General features: G+C 52.2%; 1 protein-coding gene across 4 annotated transcripts in view; it reads right to left on the reverse strand.

Annotated features, from left to right (window-relative positions):
- Positions 1-12,226, reverse strand: part of nav3 (neuron navigator 3) — a 927,909-nt gene that overhangs the window by 788,892 nt on the left and 126,791 nt on the right. The window lies entirely within an intron of this gene.

Here is a 12,226-nt window from a genome sequence, read left to right on the forward strand (position 1 = left end):
TAGTTATCCTACAGATCGAATTATTACATACATTTCTTCACAAAAGTGGTGATTCCTCTGCTAACTCACTCAATGGAACATCTGAACCCAGGAAAGAAAAGGCAGGAATCATTCAGAGACAGGGCAAGGAGAGCTTTGGATTCTCATAGAATCCCTACAATGTGGAAGCAGGCCATTCAACCCATTGAGTCACCATCAATTCTCTGTAGTATATCCCACCCAATCCATATCTTTCCCATAGCCAATCCACCCAACCTACACATCATTGAACACAGACATCAGGAGAATGTACAAACTCCACACAGCCAATCGCCCCAGGGTGGGATCAAACCCAGGACCCACACAGCTGTGAGGCAGCTGTGCAAACCACTGAGCCACCATGACACCCTTGGGCAGGTGATATCAGTTGCTCCTTACTTCTCTCTTGGCAGGGAGATGGCAACAAATATTATGATGGTACTAAGTTCTGACACCATTTACAAACAAATAATCCCACACATTTGAACATACACCTTCAGAATTTCAACAGCATGGGAAAACATCAAATGGAGCCAGTGTGTGATGGAGTGTGTGTGGGGGGGTCTCAGTGTGTGATGGAGTGTGTGTGTGTGTGTGGGTCTCAGTGTGTGATGGAGTGTGTGTCTGGGGGTCTCAGTGTGTGATGGAGTGTGTGTGTGGAAGTCTCAGTGAGTGATGGAGTGTGTGTCTCAGTGTGTGATGGAGTGTGTGTGGGGGGGTCTCAGTGTGTGATGGAGTGTGTATGTGTGTGGGTCTCAGTTTGTGATGGAGTGTGTGTGGGGGGGTCTCAGTGTGTGATGGAGTGTGTGTGTGTGTGTGGGTCTCAGTGTGTGATGGAGTGTGTGTCTGGGGGTCTCAGTGTGTGATGGAGTGTGTGTGTGGAAGTCTCAGTGAGTGATGGAGTGTGTGTCTCAGTGTGTGATGGAGTGTGTGTGGGGGGGTCTCAGTGTGTGATGGAGTGTGTGTGTGTGTGTGGGTCTCAGTGTGTGATGGAGTGTGTGTCTGGGGGTCTCAGTGTGTGATGGAGTGTGTGTGTGGAAGTCTCAGTGAGTGATGGAGTGTGTGTCTCAGTGTGTGATGGAGTGTGTGTCTGGGGGTCTCAGTGTGTGATGGAGTGTGTGTCTGGGGGTCTCAGTGTGTGATGGAGTGTGTGTGTGTGTGTGGGTCTCAGTGTGTGATGGAGTGTGTGTGTGGGGGTCTCAGTGTGTGATGGAGTGTGTGTGTGGGTCTCAGTGTGTGATGGAGTGTTTGTGTGGGGGTCTCAGTGTGTGATGGAGTGCATGTTTGTGTGGGTCTCAGTGTGTGATGGAGTGTGTGTGTGTGGGTCTCAGTATCTGATGAAGTGTGTGTGTGGGTCTCAGTATGTAATGGAGTGTGTGTGAGGGTCTCAGTGTGTGATGGAGTGAGTGTGTGGGTCTCAGTGTGTGATGGAGTGTGAGTGTGGGTCTCAGTGTGTGATGGAGTGCGTGTGTGTGGGTCTCAGTGTGTGATGGAGTGTGTGTGTGCATCTCAGTGTGTGTTGGAGTGTGTGTGTGTGGGTCTCAGTGTGTGATGGAGTGTGTGTGTGGGCCTGTGTGTGATGGAGTGTGTGTGTGTGTGTGTGGGGGGGTCTCTGTGTGTGATGGAGTGTGTGTGTGTGTGCGGGGGGGGTCTCTGTGTGTGATGGAGTGTGTGTGTGGGTCTCAGTGTGTGATGGAGTGTGTGTGTGTGTGTGTGTGGGTCTCAGTGTGTGATGCAGTGTGTGTGTTGGGGTCTCAGTCTGTGATGGAGTGTGTGTGTGGTTCTCAGTGTCTGATGGAGTGTGTGTGTGCGTGTGGGTCTCAGTGTGTGATGGATCATGTGGGTGGGAGTCTCAGTGTGTGATGGAGTTTGTGTGTGGGTGTCAGAGTGTGATGGAGTGTGTGGGTCTCAGTGTTGTGATGGAGTGTGTGTGTGGGTCTCAGTGTGTGATGGAGTGTGTGTGTGGGTCTCAGAGTGTGATGGAGTGTGTGTGTGTGTGTGTGCCTCAGTGTGTGATGGAGTGTGTGTGGGAGTCTCAGTGTGTGATGGAGTGTGTGTGTGTGGGTCTCAGTACGTGATGGAGTGTGTGTGGGTGTCTCAGTGTCTGATGGAGTGTGTGTGTGTATGTGTGTGTGTGTGTGTGTGCCTCAGTGTGTGATGGAGTGTGTGTGTGGGAGTCTCAGTGTGTGATGGAGTGTGTGTGTGTGGGTCTCAGTTTCTGATGGAGTGTGTGTGTGTGGGTCTCAGTGTGTGATATAGTGTGTGTGGGTCTCAGTGTGTGATGGAGTTTGTGTGTGTGGGTCTCAGTGTGTGATGGAGTGTGTGTGTGGGTCTCAATGTGTGATGGAGTGTGTCTGTGTGGGTCTTAGTTTCTGATGGAGTGCGTGTATGTGGGTCTCAGTGTGTGATGGAGTGTGTGTGTGGGTCACATTTATGTGATGGAGAGTGTGTGTGTCGGTCACAGTGTATGATGGAGTGTGTGTGTGGGGGTCTCAGTGTGTGATGGAGTGTGTGTGTGGGGGTCTCAGTGTGTGATGGAGTGTGTGTGTGGGTCACATTTATGTGATGGAGAGTGTGTGTGTCGGTCACAGTGTATGATGGAGTGTGTGTGTGGGGGTCTCAGTGTGTGATGGAGTGTGTGTGTGGGGGTCTCAGTGTGTAATGGAGTGTGTGTGTGTCGGTCACAGTGTGTGATGGAGTGTGTGTGGGTCCCAGTGTGTGATGGAGTGTGTGTGTGTCGGTCACAGTGTGTGATGGAGTGTGTGTGTGGGTCTCAGTGTGTGATGGAGTGTGTGTGTGTGTCGGTCACAGTGTGTGATGGAGTGTGTGTGTGTGTGTGTGCCTCAGTGTGTGATGGAGTGTGTGTGTGGGAGTCTCAGTGTGTGATGGAGTGTGTGTGTGTGGGTCTCAGTATGTGATGGAGTGTGTGTGGGTGTCTCAGTGTCTGATGGAGTGTGTGTGTGTATGTGTGTGTGTGTGTGTGTGTGTGTGTGTGTGTGTGTGCCTCAGTGTGTGATGGAGTGTGTGTGTGGGAGTCTCAGTGTGTGATGGAGTGTGTGTGTGTGGGTCTCAGTTTCTGATGGAGTGTGTGTGTGTGTGCCTCAGTGTGTGATGGAGTGTGTGTGTGGGTCTCAATGTGTGATGGAGTGTGTCTGTGTGGGTCTTAGTTTCTGATGGAGTGCGTGTGTGTGGGTCTCAGTGTGTGATGGAGTGTGTGTGTGGGTCACATTTATGTGATGGAGAGTGTGTGTGTCGGTCACAGTGTATGATGGAGTGTGTGTGTGGGGGTCTCAGTGTGTGATGGAGTGTGTGTGTGGGGGTCTCAGTGTGTGATGGAGTGTGTGTGTGGGTCACATTTATGTGATGGAGAGTGTGTGTGTCGGTCACAGTGTATGATGGAGTGTGTGTGTGGGGGTCTCAGTGTGTGATGGAGTGTGTGTGTGGGGGTCTCAGTGTGTAATGGAGTGTGTGTGTGTCGGTCACAGTGTGTGATGGAGTGTGTTTGGTCCCAGTGTGTGATGGAGTGTGTGTGTGTGTGGGTCCCAGTGTGTGATGGAGTGTGTGTGTGGGTCTCAGTGTGTGATGGAGTGTGTGTGTGTCGGTCACAGTGTGTGATGGAGTGTGTGTGTGTGTGTGTGCCTCAGTGTGTGATGGAGTGTGTGTGTGGGAGTCTCAGTGTGTGATGGAGTGTGTGTGTGTGGGTCTCAGTATGTGATGGAGTGTGTGTGGGTGTCTCAGTGTCTGATGGAGTGTGTGTGTGTATGTGTGTGTGTGTGTGTGTGTGTGTGTGTGTGTGTGCCTCAGTGTGTGATGGAGTGTGTGTGTGGGAGTCTCAGTGTGTGATGGAATGTGTGTGTGTGGGTCTCAGTTTCTGATGGAGTGTGTGTGTGTGGGTCTCAGTGTGTGATATAGTGTGTGTGGGTCTCAGTGTGTGATGGAGTTTGTGTGTGTGGGTCTCAGTGTGTGATGGAGTGTGTGTGTGGGTCTCAATGTGTGATGGAGTGTGTCTGTGTGGGTCTTAGTTTCTGATGGAGTGCGTGTGTGTGGGTCTCAGTGTGTGATGGAGTGTGTGTGTGGGTCACATTTATGTGATGGAGAGTGTGTGTGTCGGTCACAGTGTATGATGGAGTGTGTGTGGGGGGGTCTCAGTGTGTGATGGAGTGTGTGTGTGGGGGTCTCAGTGTGTGATGGAGTGTGTGTGTGTGGGTCACATTTATGTGATGGAGAGTGTGTGTGTCGGTCACAGTGTATGATGGAGTGTGTGTGTGGGGGTCTCAGTGTGTGATGGAGTGTGTGTGTGGGGGTCTCAGTGTGTAATGGAGTGTGTGTGTGTCGGTCACAGTGTGTGATGGAGTGTGTGTGGGTCCCAGTGTGTGATGGAGTGTGTGTGTGTGGGTCCCAGTGTGTGATGGAGTGTGTGTGTGGGTCTCAGTGTGTGATGGAGTGTGTGTGTGTGGGTCTCAGTGTGTAATGGAGTGTGTGTGTGTGGGTCTCAGTGTGAGATGGAGTGTGTGTGTGGGGGGGTCTCAGTGTGTGATGGAGTGTGTGTGTGGGGGGGTCTCAGTGTGTGATGGAGTGTGTGTGTGGGTCACAGTGTGTCATAGAGTGTGTGTGTGGGTCTCAGTGTCTGATGGGGTGTGCGTGTGTGTGGGTCTCAGTGTGTGATGGAGTGTATGTGTGTGTAGGTCTCAGTGTGTGATGGAGTGTGTGAGTGTGGGTCTCCCTGTGTGATAGAGTGTGTGCGTGGGTCTCAGTGTGTGATGGAGTGTGTGTGTGGGTCTCAGTGTCTGATGGTGCGTGTGTGGGGGTCTCAGTGTGTGATGGAGTGTGTGTGTGGGTCTCAGTGTCTGATGGTGCGTGTGTGGGGGTCTCAGTGTGTGATGGAGTGTGTGTGTGGGGGGGTCTCAGTGTGTGCTGGAGTGTGTGTGTGGGTCTCAGTGTCTGATGGTGCGTGTGTGGGGGTCTCAGTGTGTGATGGAGTGTGCGTGTGGGGGGGTCTCAGTGTGTGATGGAGTTTGTGTGTGGGTCTCAGTGAGTGTAGGAGTGTGTGTGTGGGTCTCAGTGTCTGATGGTGCGTGTGTGGGGGTCTCAGTATGTGATGGAGTGTGTGTGAGGGTCACATTTATGTGATGGGGTGTGTGTGTGTGGGTCTCAGTGTGTGATGGAGTGTGTATGTGGGGGTCTCAGTGTGTGATGGAGTGTGTGTGTGGGTCTCAGTGAGTGTAGGAGTGTGTTTGTGTGGGTCTCAGTGTGTGATGGAATGTTTGTGTGGGGGTCTCAGTGTGTGATGGAGTGTTTGTGTGGGTCTCAGTGTGTGATGGAGTGTGTGAGTCTCAGTGTGTGATGGAGTGTGTGTGTGGGTCTCAGTGCATGATGGAGTGTGTGTGTGGGTCTCAGTGTGTGATGGAGTGTGTGTGTGGGGGTCTCAGTGTGTGATGGAGTGTGTGTGTGGGGGTCTCAGTGTGTGTTGGAGTGCGTGAGTGGGGGTCTCAGTGTGTGATGGAGTGTGTGTGTGGGTCTCAGTGAGTGTAGGAGTGTGTTTGTGTGGGTCTCAGTGTGTGATGGAATGTTTGTGTGGGGGTCTCAGTATGTGATGGAGTGTGTGTGTCGGTCTCAGTGGGTGATGGAGTGTGTGTGTGGGTCACATTTATGTAATGGAGTGTGTGTGTGGGGGTCTCAGTGTGTGATGGAGTGTGTGTGTGGGTCTCAGTGTGTGATGGAGTGTGTGTTTGTGTGGGTCTCAGTGTGTGATGGAGTGTTTGTGTGTGTGGGTCTCAGAGTGTGATGGAGTGTGTGTGTCTCAGTGTGTGATGGAGTGTGCGTGTGGGTCTCAGTGTGTGATGGAGTTTGTGTGTGGGTCTCAGTGAGTGTAGGAGTGTGTTTGTGTTTGGGTCTCTGTGTGATGGAGTGTGTGTGTGTGTGGGTCTCAGTGTCTGATGGAGTTTGTGTGTGGGTTACAGTATGTCATATCGTGTGCATGTGGGTCTCAATGTGTGATGGCGTGTGTCTGTGTGGGTCTCAGTTTCTGATGGAGTGCATGTGTGTGGGTCTCAGTGTGTGATGGAGTGCGTGTGTGTGGGTCTCAGTGTGTGATGGAGTGTGTGTGGGGGTCTCAGTGTGTGATGGAGTGTGTGTGTGTCGGTCACAGTGTGTGTTGGAGTGTGTGTGTGTGTGTGTGCCTCAGTGTGTGATGGAGTGTGTGTGTGGGAGTCTCAGTGTGTGATGGAGTGTGTGTGTGTGGGTCTCAGTATGTGATGGAGTGTGTGTGGGTGTCTCAGTGTCTGATGGAGTGTGTGTGTGTATGTGTGTGTGTGTGTGTGCCTCAGTGTGTGATGGAGTGTGTGTGTGGGAGTCTCAGTGTGTGATGGAGTGTGTGTGTGGGGGTCTCAGTGTAAGATGGAGTGTGTGTGTGGCGGTCTCACTGTGTGATGGAGTGTGTGTGTGGGTCTCAGTGTCTGATGGTGTGTGTGTGTGGGTCTCAGTATGTGATGGAGTGTGTGTGAGGGTCTCAGTGTGTGATGGAGTGTGTGTGTGGGTCTCTGTGTTTGATGGAGTGCGTGTGTGTGGGTCTCAGTGTGTGTTGGATTGTGTGTGGGTCTCAGTGTCTGATGGTGTGTGTGTGTGTGGGTCTCAGTGTCTGATGGTGTGTGTGTGGGAGGGTCTCAGTGTGTGATGGAGTTTGTGTGTGGGTCACAGTATGTCATATCGTGTGCGTGTGGGTCTCAGTGTGAGATGCGGTGTGTGTGTGGGGGTCTCAGTGTGTGATGGAGTGTGTGTGTGTGGGTCTCACTGTGTGTTGGAGTGTGTGTGTGTCTCAGTGTCTGATGGTGTGTGTGTGTGTGTGTGGGTCTCTGTGTGATGGTGTGTGTGTGTGTGGGTCTCACTGTGTGATGGAGTGTGTGTGTGGGTCTCAGTGTCTGATGGTGTGTGTGTGGGTCTCAGTATGTGATGGAGTGTGTGTGAGGGTCTCAGTATGTGATGGAGTGTGTGTGTGGGTCTCTGTGTTTGATGGAGTGCGTGTGTGTGGGTCTCAGTGCGTGTTGGAGTGTGTGTGTGGGTCTCAGTGTCTGATGGTGTGTGTGTGGGGGGGGTCTCTGTGTGATGGAGTGTGTGTGTGTGGGTCTCAGTGTCTGATGGTGTGTGTGTGTGTGTGTGTGTGGGTCTCAGTGTCTGATGGTGTGTGTGTGGGGGGGGTCTCTGTGTGATGGAGTGTGTGTGTGTGGGTCTCAGTGTCTGATGGTGTGTGTGTGTGTGTGTGTGGGTCTCAGTGTCTGAGGGTGTATGTGTGTGGGGATCTCAGTGTGTGATGGAGTGTGTGTGTGTGGGTCTCACTGTGTGTTGGAGTGTGTGTGTGGGTCTCAGTGTCTGATGGTGTGTGTGTGTGGGTCTCTGTGTGATGGAGTGTGTGTGTGGGTCTCAGTGTCTGATGGTGTGTGTGTGTGTGTGGGTATCAGTGTCTGATGGTGTGTGTGTGGGAGGGTCTCAGTGTGTGATGGAGTTTGTGTGTGGGTCACAGTATGTCATATCGTGTGCGTGTGGGTCTCAGAGTGTGATGGAGTTTGTGTGTGGGTCTCAGTGAGTGTAGGAGTGTGTTTGTGTGGGTCTCAGTGTCTGATGGTGTGTGTGTGGGGGTCTCAGTATGTGATGGAGTGTGTGTGAGGGTCACATTTATGTGATGGAGTGTGTGTGTGTGGGTCTCAGTGTGTGATGGAGTGTGTGCGTCGGTCTCAGTGTGTGATGGAGTGTGTGTGTGGGTCACATTTATGTGATGGAGTGTGTGTGTGTGGTTCTCAGTGTGTGATGGAGTGTGTGTGCGGGGGTCTCAGTGTGTGATGGAGTGTGTGTGTTTTTGGGTCTCAGTGTGTGATGGAATGTGTGTGTGTGAGTGGGTCTCAGTGTGGGATGGAGTGCGTGTGTGTGGGTCTCAGTGTGTGATGGAGTGTGTGTGTGGGGGTCTCAGTGTGTGTTGGACTGCGTGTGTGGGGGTCTCAGTGTGTGATGGAGAGTGTTTGTGGGTCTCAGTGTGTGATGGAGTGTGTGTGTGGGTCTCAGTGTCTGATGGTGTGTGTGTGTGTGGGTCTCAGTGTCTGATGGTGCGTGTGTGTGTGGGTCTCAGTGTCTGATGGTGTGTGTGTGGAAGGGTCTCAGTGTGTGATGGAGTTTGTGTGTGGGTCACAGTATGTCATATCGTGTGCGTGTGGGTCACAGTGTGTGATGGAGTGTGTGTGTGTGGGTCTCTGTGTGATGGAGTGTGTGTGTGTGTGGGTCTCAGTGTCTGATAGTGTGTGTGTGGGGGGGTCTCAGTGTCTGATTGTGTGTGTGTGGGAGGGTCTCAGTGTGTGATGGAGTTTGTGTGTGGGTCACAGTATGTCATATCGTGTGCGTGTGGGTCTCAGTGTGAGATGGAGTGCGTGTGTGGGGGTCTCTGTGTGATGGAGTGTGTGTGTGTGGGTCTCACTGTGTGATGGAGTGTGTGTGTGGGTGTCAGTGTCTGATGGTGTGTGTGTGTGTGGGTCTCAGTATGTGATGGAGTGTGTGTGAGGGTCTCAGTGTGTGCTGGAGTGTGTGTGTGGATCTCTGTGTTTGATGGAGTGTGTGTGTGTGGGTCTCAGTGTGTGTTGGAGTGTGTGTGTGGGTCTCAGTGTCTGATGGTGTGTGTGTGTGTGTGGGTCTCTGTGTGATGGAGTGTGTGTGTGTGGGTCTCAGTCTCTGATGGTGTGTGTGTGTGTGGGTCTCAGTGTCTGATGGTGTGTGTGTGGGAGGGTCTCAGTGTGTGATGGTGTGTGTGTGGAAGGGTCTCAGTGTGTGATGGAGTGTGTGTGTCGGGGTCTCAGTGTGTGATGGAGTGTGTGTGTGTGGGTCTCACTGTGTGATGGAGTGTGTGTGTGGGTGTCAGTGTCTGATGGTGTGTGTGTGTGTGGGTCTCAGTATGTGATGGAGTGTGTGTGAGGGTCTCAGTGTGTGCTGGAGTGTGTGTGTGGATCTCTGTGTTTGATGGAGTGTGTGTGTGTGGGTCTCAGTGTGTGTTGGAGTGTGTGTGTGGGTCTCAGTGTCTGATGGTGTGTGTGTGTGTGTGGGTCTCTGTGTGATGGAGTGTGTGTGTGTGGGTCTCAGTCTCTGATGGTGTGTGTGTGTGTGGGTCTCAGTGTCTGATGGTGTGTGTGTGGGAGGGTCTCAGTGTGTGATGGAGTGTGTGTGAGGGTCTCAGTGTGTGATGGAGTGTGTGTGTGGGTCTCTGTGTTTGATGGAGTGTGTGTGTGGGTCGCAGTGTCTGATGGTGTGTGTGTGGGAGGGTCTCAGTGTGTGATGGAGTTTGTGAGTGGGTCACAGTATGTCATATCGTGTGCGTGTGGGTCTCAATGTGAGATGCGGTGTGTGTGTGGGGGTCTCAGTGTGTGATGGAGTCTGTGTGTGGGGATCTCAGTGTGTGATGGAGCGTGTGTGTGTGGGTCTCACTGTGTGTTGGAGTGTGTGTGTGGGTCTCAGTGTCTGATGGTGTGTGTGTGTGTGGGTCTCTGTGTGATGGAGTGTGTGTGTATGTGGGTCTCAGTGTCTGATGGTGTGTGTGTGTGTGTGGGTCTCAGTGTCTGATGGTGTATGTGTGGGAGGGTTTCAGTGTGTGATGGAGTTTGTGTGTGGGTCACAGTATGTCATATCGTGTGCGTGCGGGTCTCAGTGTGTGATGGAGTTTGTGTGTGGGTCACAGTATGTCATATCGTGTGCGTGTGGGTCTCAGTGTGTGATGGAGTTTGTGTGTGGGTCTCAGTGAGTGTAGGAGTGTGTTTGTGTGGGTCTCAGTGTCTGATGGTGTGTGTGTGGGGGTCTCAGTATGTGATGGAGTGTGTGTGAGGGTCACATTTATGTGATGGAGTGTGTGTGTGTGGGTCTCAGTGTGTGATGGAGTGTGTGTGTGGGGGTCTCAGTGTGTGATGGAATGTTTGTGTGGGGGTCTCCATGAGTGATGGAGTGTGTGTGTGGGTCTCAGTGTGTGATGGAGTGTTTGTGTGGGTCTCAGTGTGTGATGGAGTGTTTGTGTATGTGGGTCTCAGTGTGTGATGGAGTGTGTGTGTGTGTGGGTCTCAGTGTCTGATGGTGTGTGTGTGGGGGGCTCTCAGTGTGTGATGGTGTGTGTGTGGAAGGGTCTCAGTGTGTGATGGAGTGTGTGTGTCGGGGTCTCAGTGTGTGATGGAGTGTGTGTGTGTTTGGGTCTCAGTGTGTGATGGAGTGTGTGTGTGGGTCTCAGTGTGTGATGGAGTGTTTGTGTATGTGGGTCTCAGTGTGTGATGGAGTGTGTGTGTGTGTGTGGGTCTCAGTGTCTGATGGTGTGTGTGTGGGGGGCTCTCAGTGTCTGATGGTGTGTGTGTGGAAGGGTCTCAGTGTGTGATGGAGTTTGTGTGTGGGTCACAGTATGTCATATCGTGTGCGTGTGGGTCTCAGTGTGAGATGGAGTGAGTGTATGGGGGTCTCTGTGTGATGGAGTGTGTGTGTATGCGTCTCACTGTGTGATGGAGTGTGTGTGTGTGGGTCTCTGTGTGATGGAGTGTGTGTGTGTGGGTCTCACTGTGTGTTGGAGTGTGTGTGTGGTCTCAGTGTCTGATGGTGTTTGTGTGTGTGGGTCTCTGTGTGATGGAGTGTGTGTGTGTGGGTCTCCGTGTCTGATGGTGTGTGTGTGTGTGTGGGTCTCAGTGTCTGATGGTGTGTGTGTGGGAGGGTCTCAGTGTGTGATGGAGTTTGTGTGTGGGTCACAGTTTGTCATATCATGTACGTGTGGGTCTCAGTGTGAGATGCGGTGTGTGTGTGGGGGTCTCAGTGTGTGATGTTGTGTGTGTGTGGGTCTCAGGGTGTGATGGAATGTGTGTGTGGGTCTCAGTGCCTGATGGCGTGTGGGTCTCTGTGTGATGGAGTGTGTGTGTGTGGGTCTCAGTTTCTGATGGAGTGTGTGTGTGGGGTTCTCAGTGTTTGATGGAGTGTGTGTGTGGGTCTCTGTGTGATGGAGTGTGTGTGTGTGGATCTCAGTGTCTGATGGTGTGTGTGTGGGAGGGTCTCAATGTGTGATGAAGTTTGTGTGTGGGTCACAGTATGTCATATTGTGTGCGTGTGGGTCTCAATGTGAGATGCGGTGTGTGTGTGGGGGTCTCAGTGTGTGATGGAGTGTGTGTGTGTGGGTCTCACTGTGTGATGGAGTGTGTGTGTGTGGGTCTCACTGTGTGTTGGAGTGTGTGTGTGTGGGTTTCAGTGTCTGATGGTGTGTGTGTGTGTGTGTGGGTCTCTGTGTGATGGAGTGTGTGTGTGTGGGTCTCAGTGTCTGATGGTGTGTGTGTGTGTGGGTCTCTGTGTGATGGAGTGTGTGTGTGTGGGTCTCAGTGTCTGATGGTGTGTGTGTGTGGGGGTCTCAGTGTGTGATGGAGTGTGTGTGTGGGCCTGTGTGTGATGGAGTGTGTGTGTGTGTGGGGGGGGGGTCTCTGTGTGTGATGGAGTGTGTGTGTGTGTGCGGGGGGGGGGTCTCTGTGTGTGATGGAGTGTGTGTGTGGGTCTCAGTGTGTGATGGAGTGTGTGTGTGTGTGTGTGGGTCTCAGTGTGTGATGCAGTGTGTGTGTTGGGGTCTCTGTCTGTGATGGAGTGTGTGTGTGGTTCTCAGTGTCTGATGGAGTGTGTGTGTGCGTGTGGGTCTCAGTGTGTGATGGATCATGTGGGTGGGAGTCTCAGTGTGTGATGGAGTTTGTGTGTGGGTCTCAGAGTGTGATGGAGTGTGTGGGTCTCAGTGTTGTGATGGAGTGTGTGTGTGGGTCTCAGTGTGTGATGGAGTGTGTGTGTGTGTGGGTCTCAGTGTGTGATGGAGTGTGTATGGGTCTCGGATAAAGCTCACGAAGCTAGTTAGCTGGTCACTCTGCTTGTAGGAAAATGCGAGGTCACCATGCCCCATCGATGAAACCTCACTCATACCTGTAGGTGTGATGTCAGCAGCTGTGAAAGAGATTGACGAAATTCTCCTGGCTGACGTATAGTTAAAAGCTGAATGTCAGCTGATATAAGGAACAACAAACAAAGAACAATGTAGCACAGGAACAGGACCTTTGCCCCTCCAAGCCTGCGCCAATGCATTTTGCCCTTCCATGCTAAAACTATCTTCACTTACATGATCCATATCCCTCTATTCCCTTCCCTGTATCCATCTAGATGCTTCTTGAATGCTGCTATAGTGTCTGCT

The sequence above is a fragment of the Chiloscyllium punctatum genome, chromosome 32, assembly GCF_047496795.1.
Source record: "Chiloscyllium punctatum isolate Juve2018m chromosome 32, sChiPun1.3, whole genome shotgun sequence".
NCBI classification, from domain to species: domain Eukaryota; kingdom Metazoa; phylum Chordata; class Chondrichthyes; order Orectolobiformes; family Hemiscylliidae; genus Chiloscyllium; species Chiloscyllium punctatum.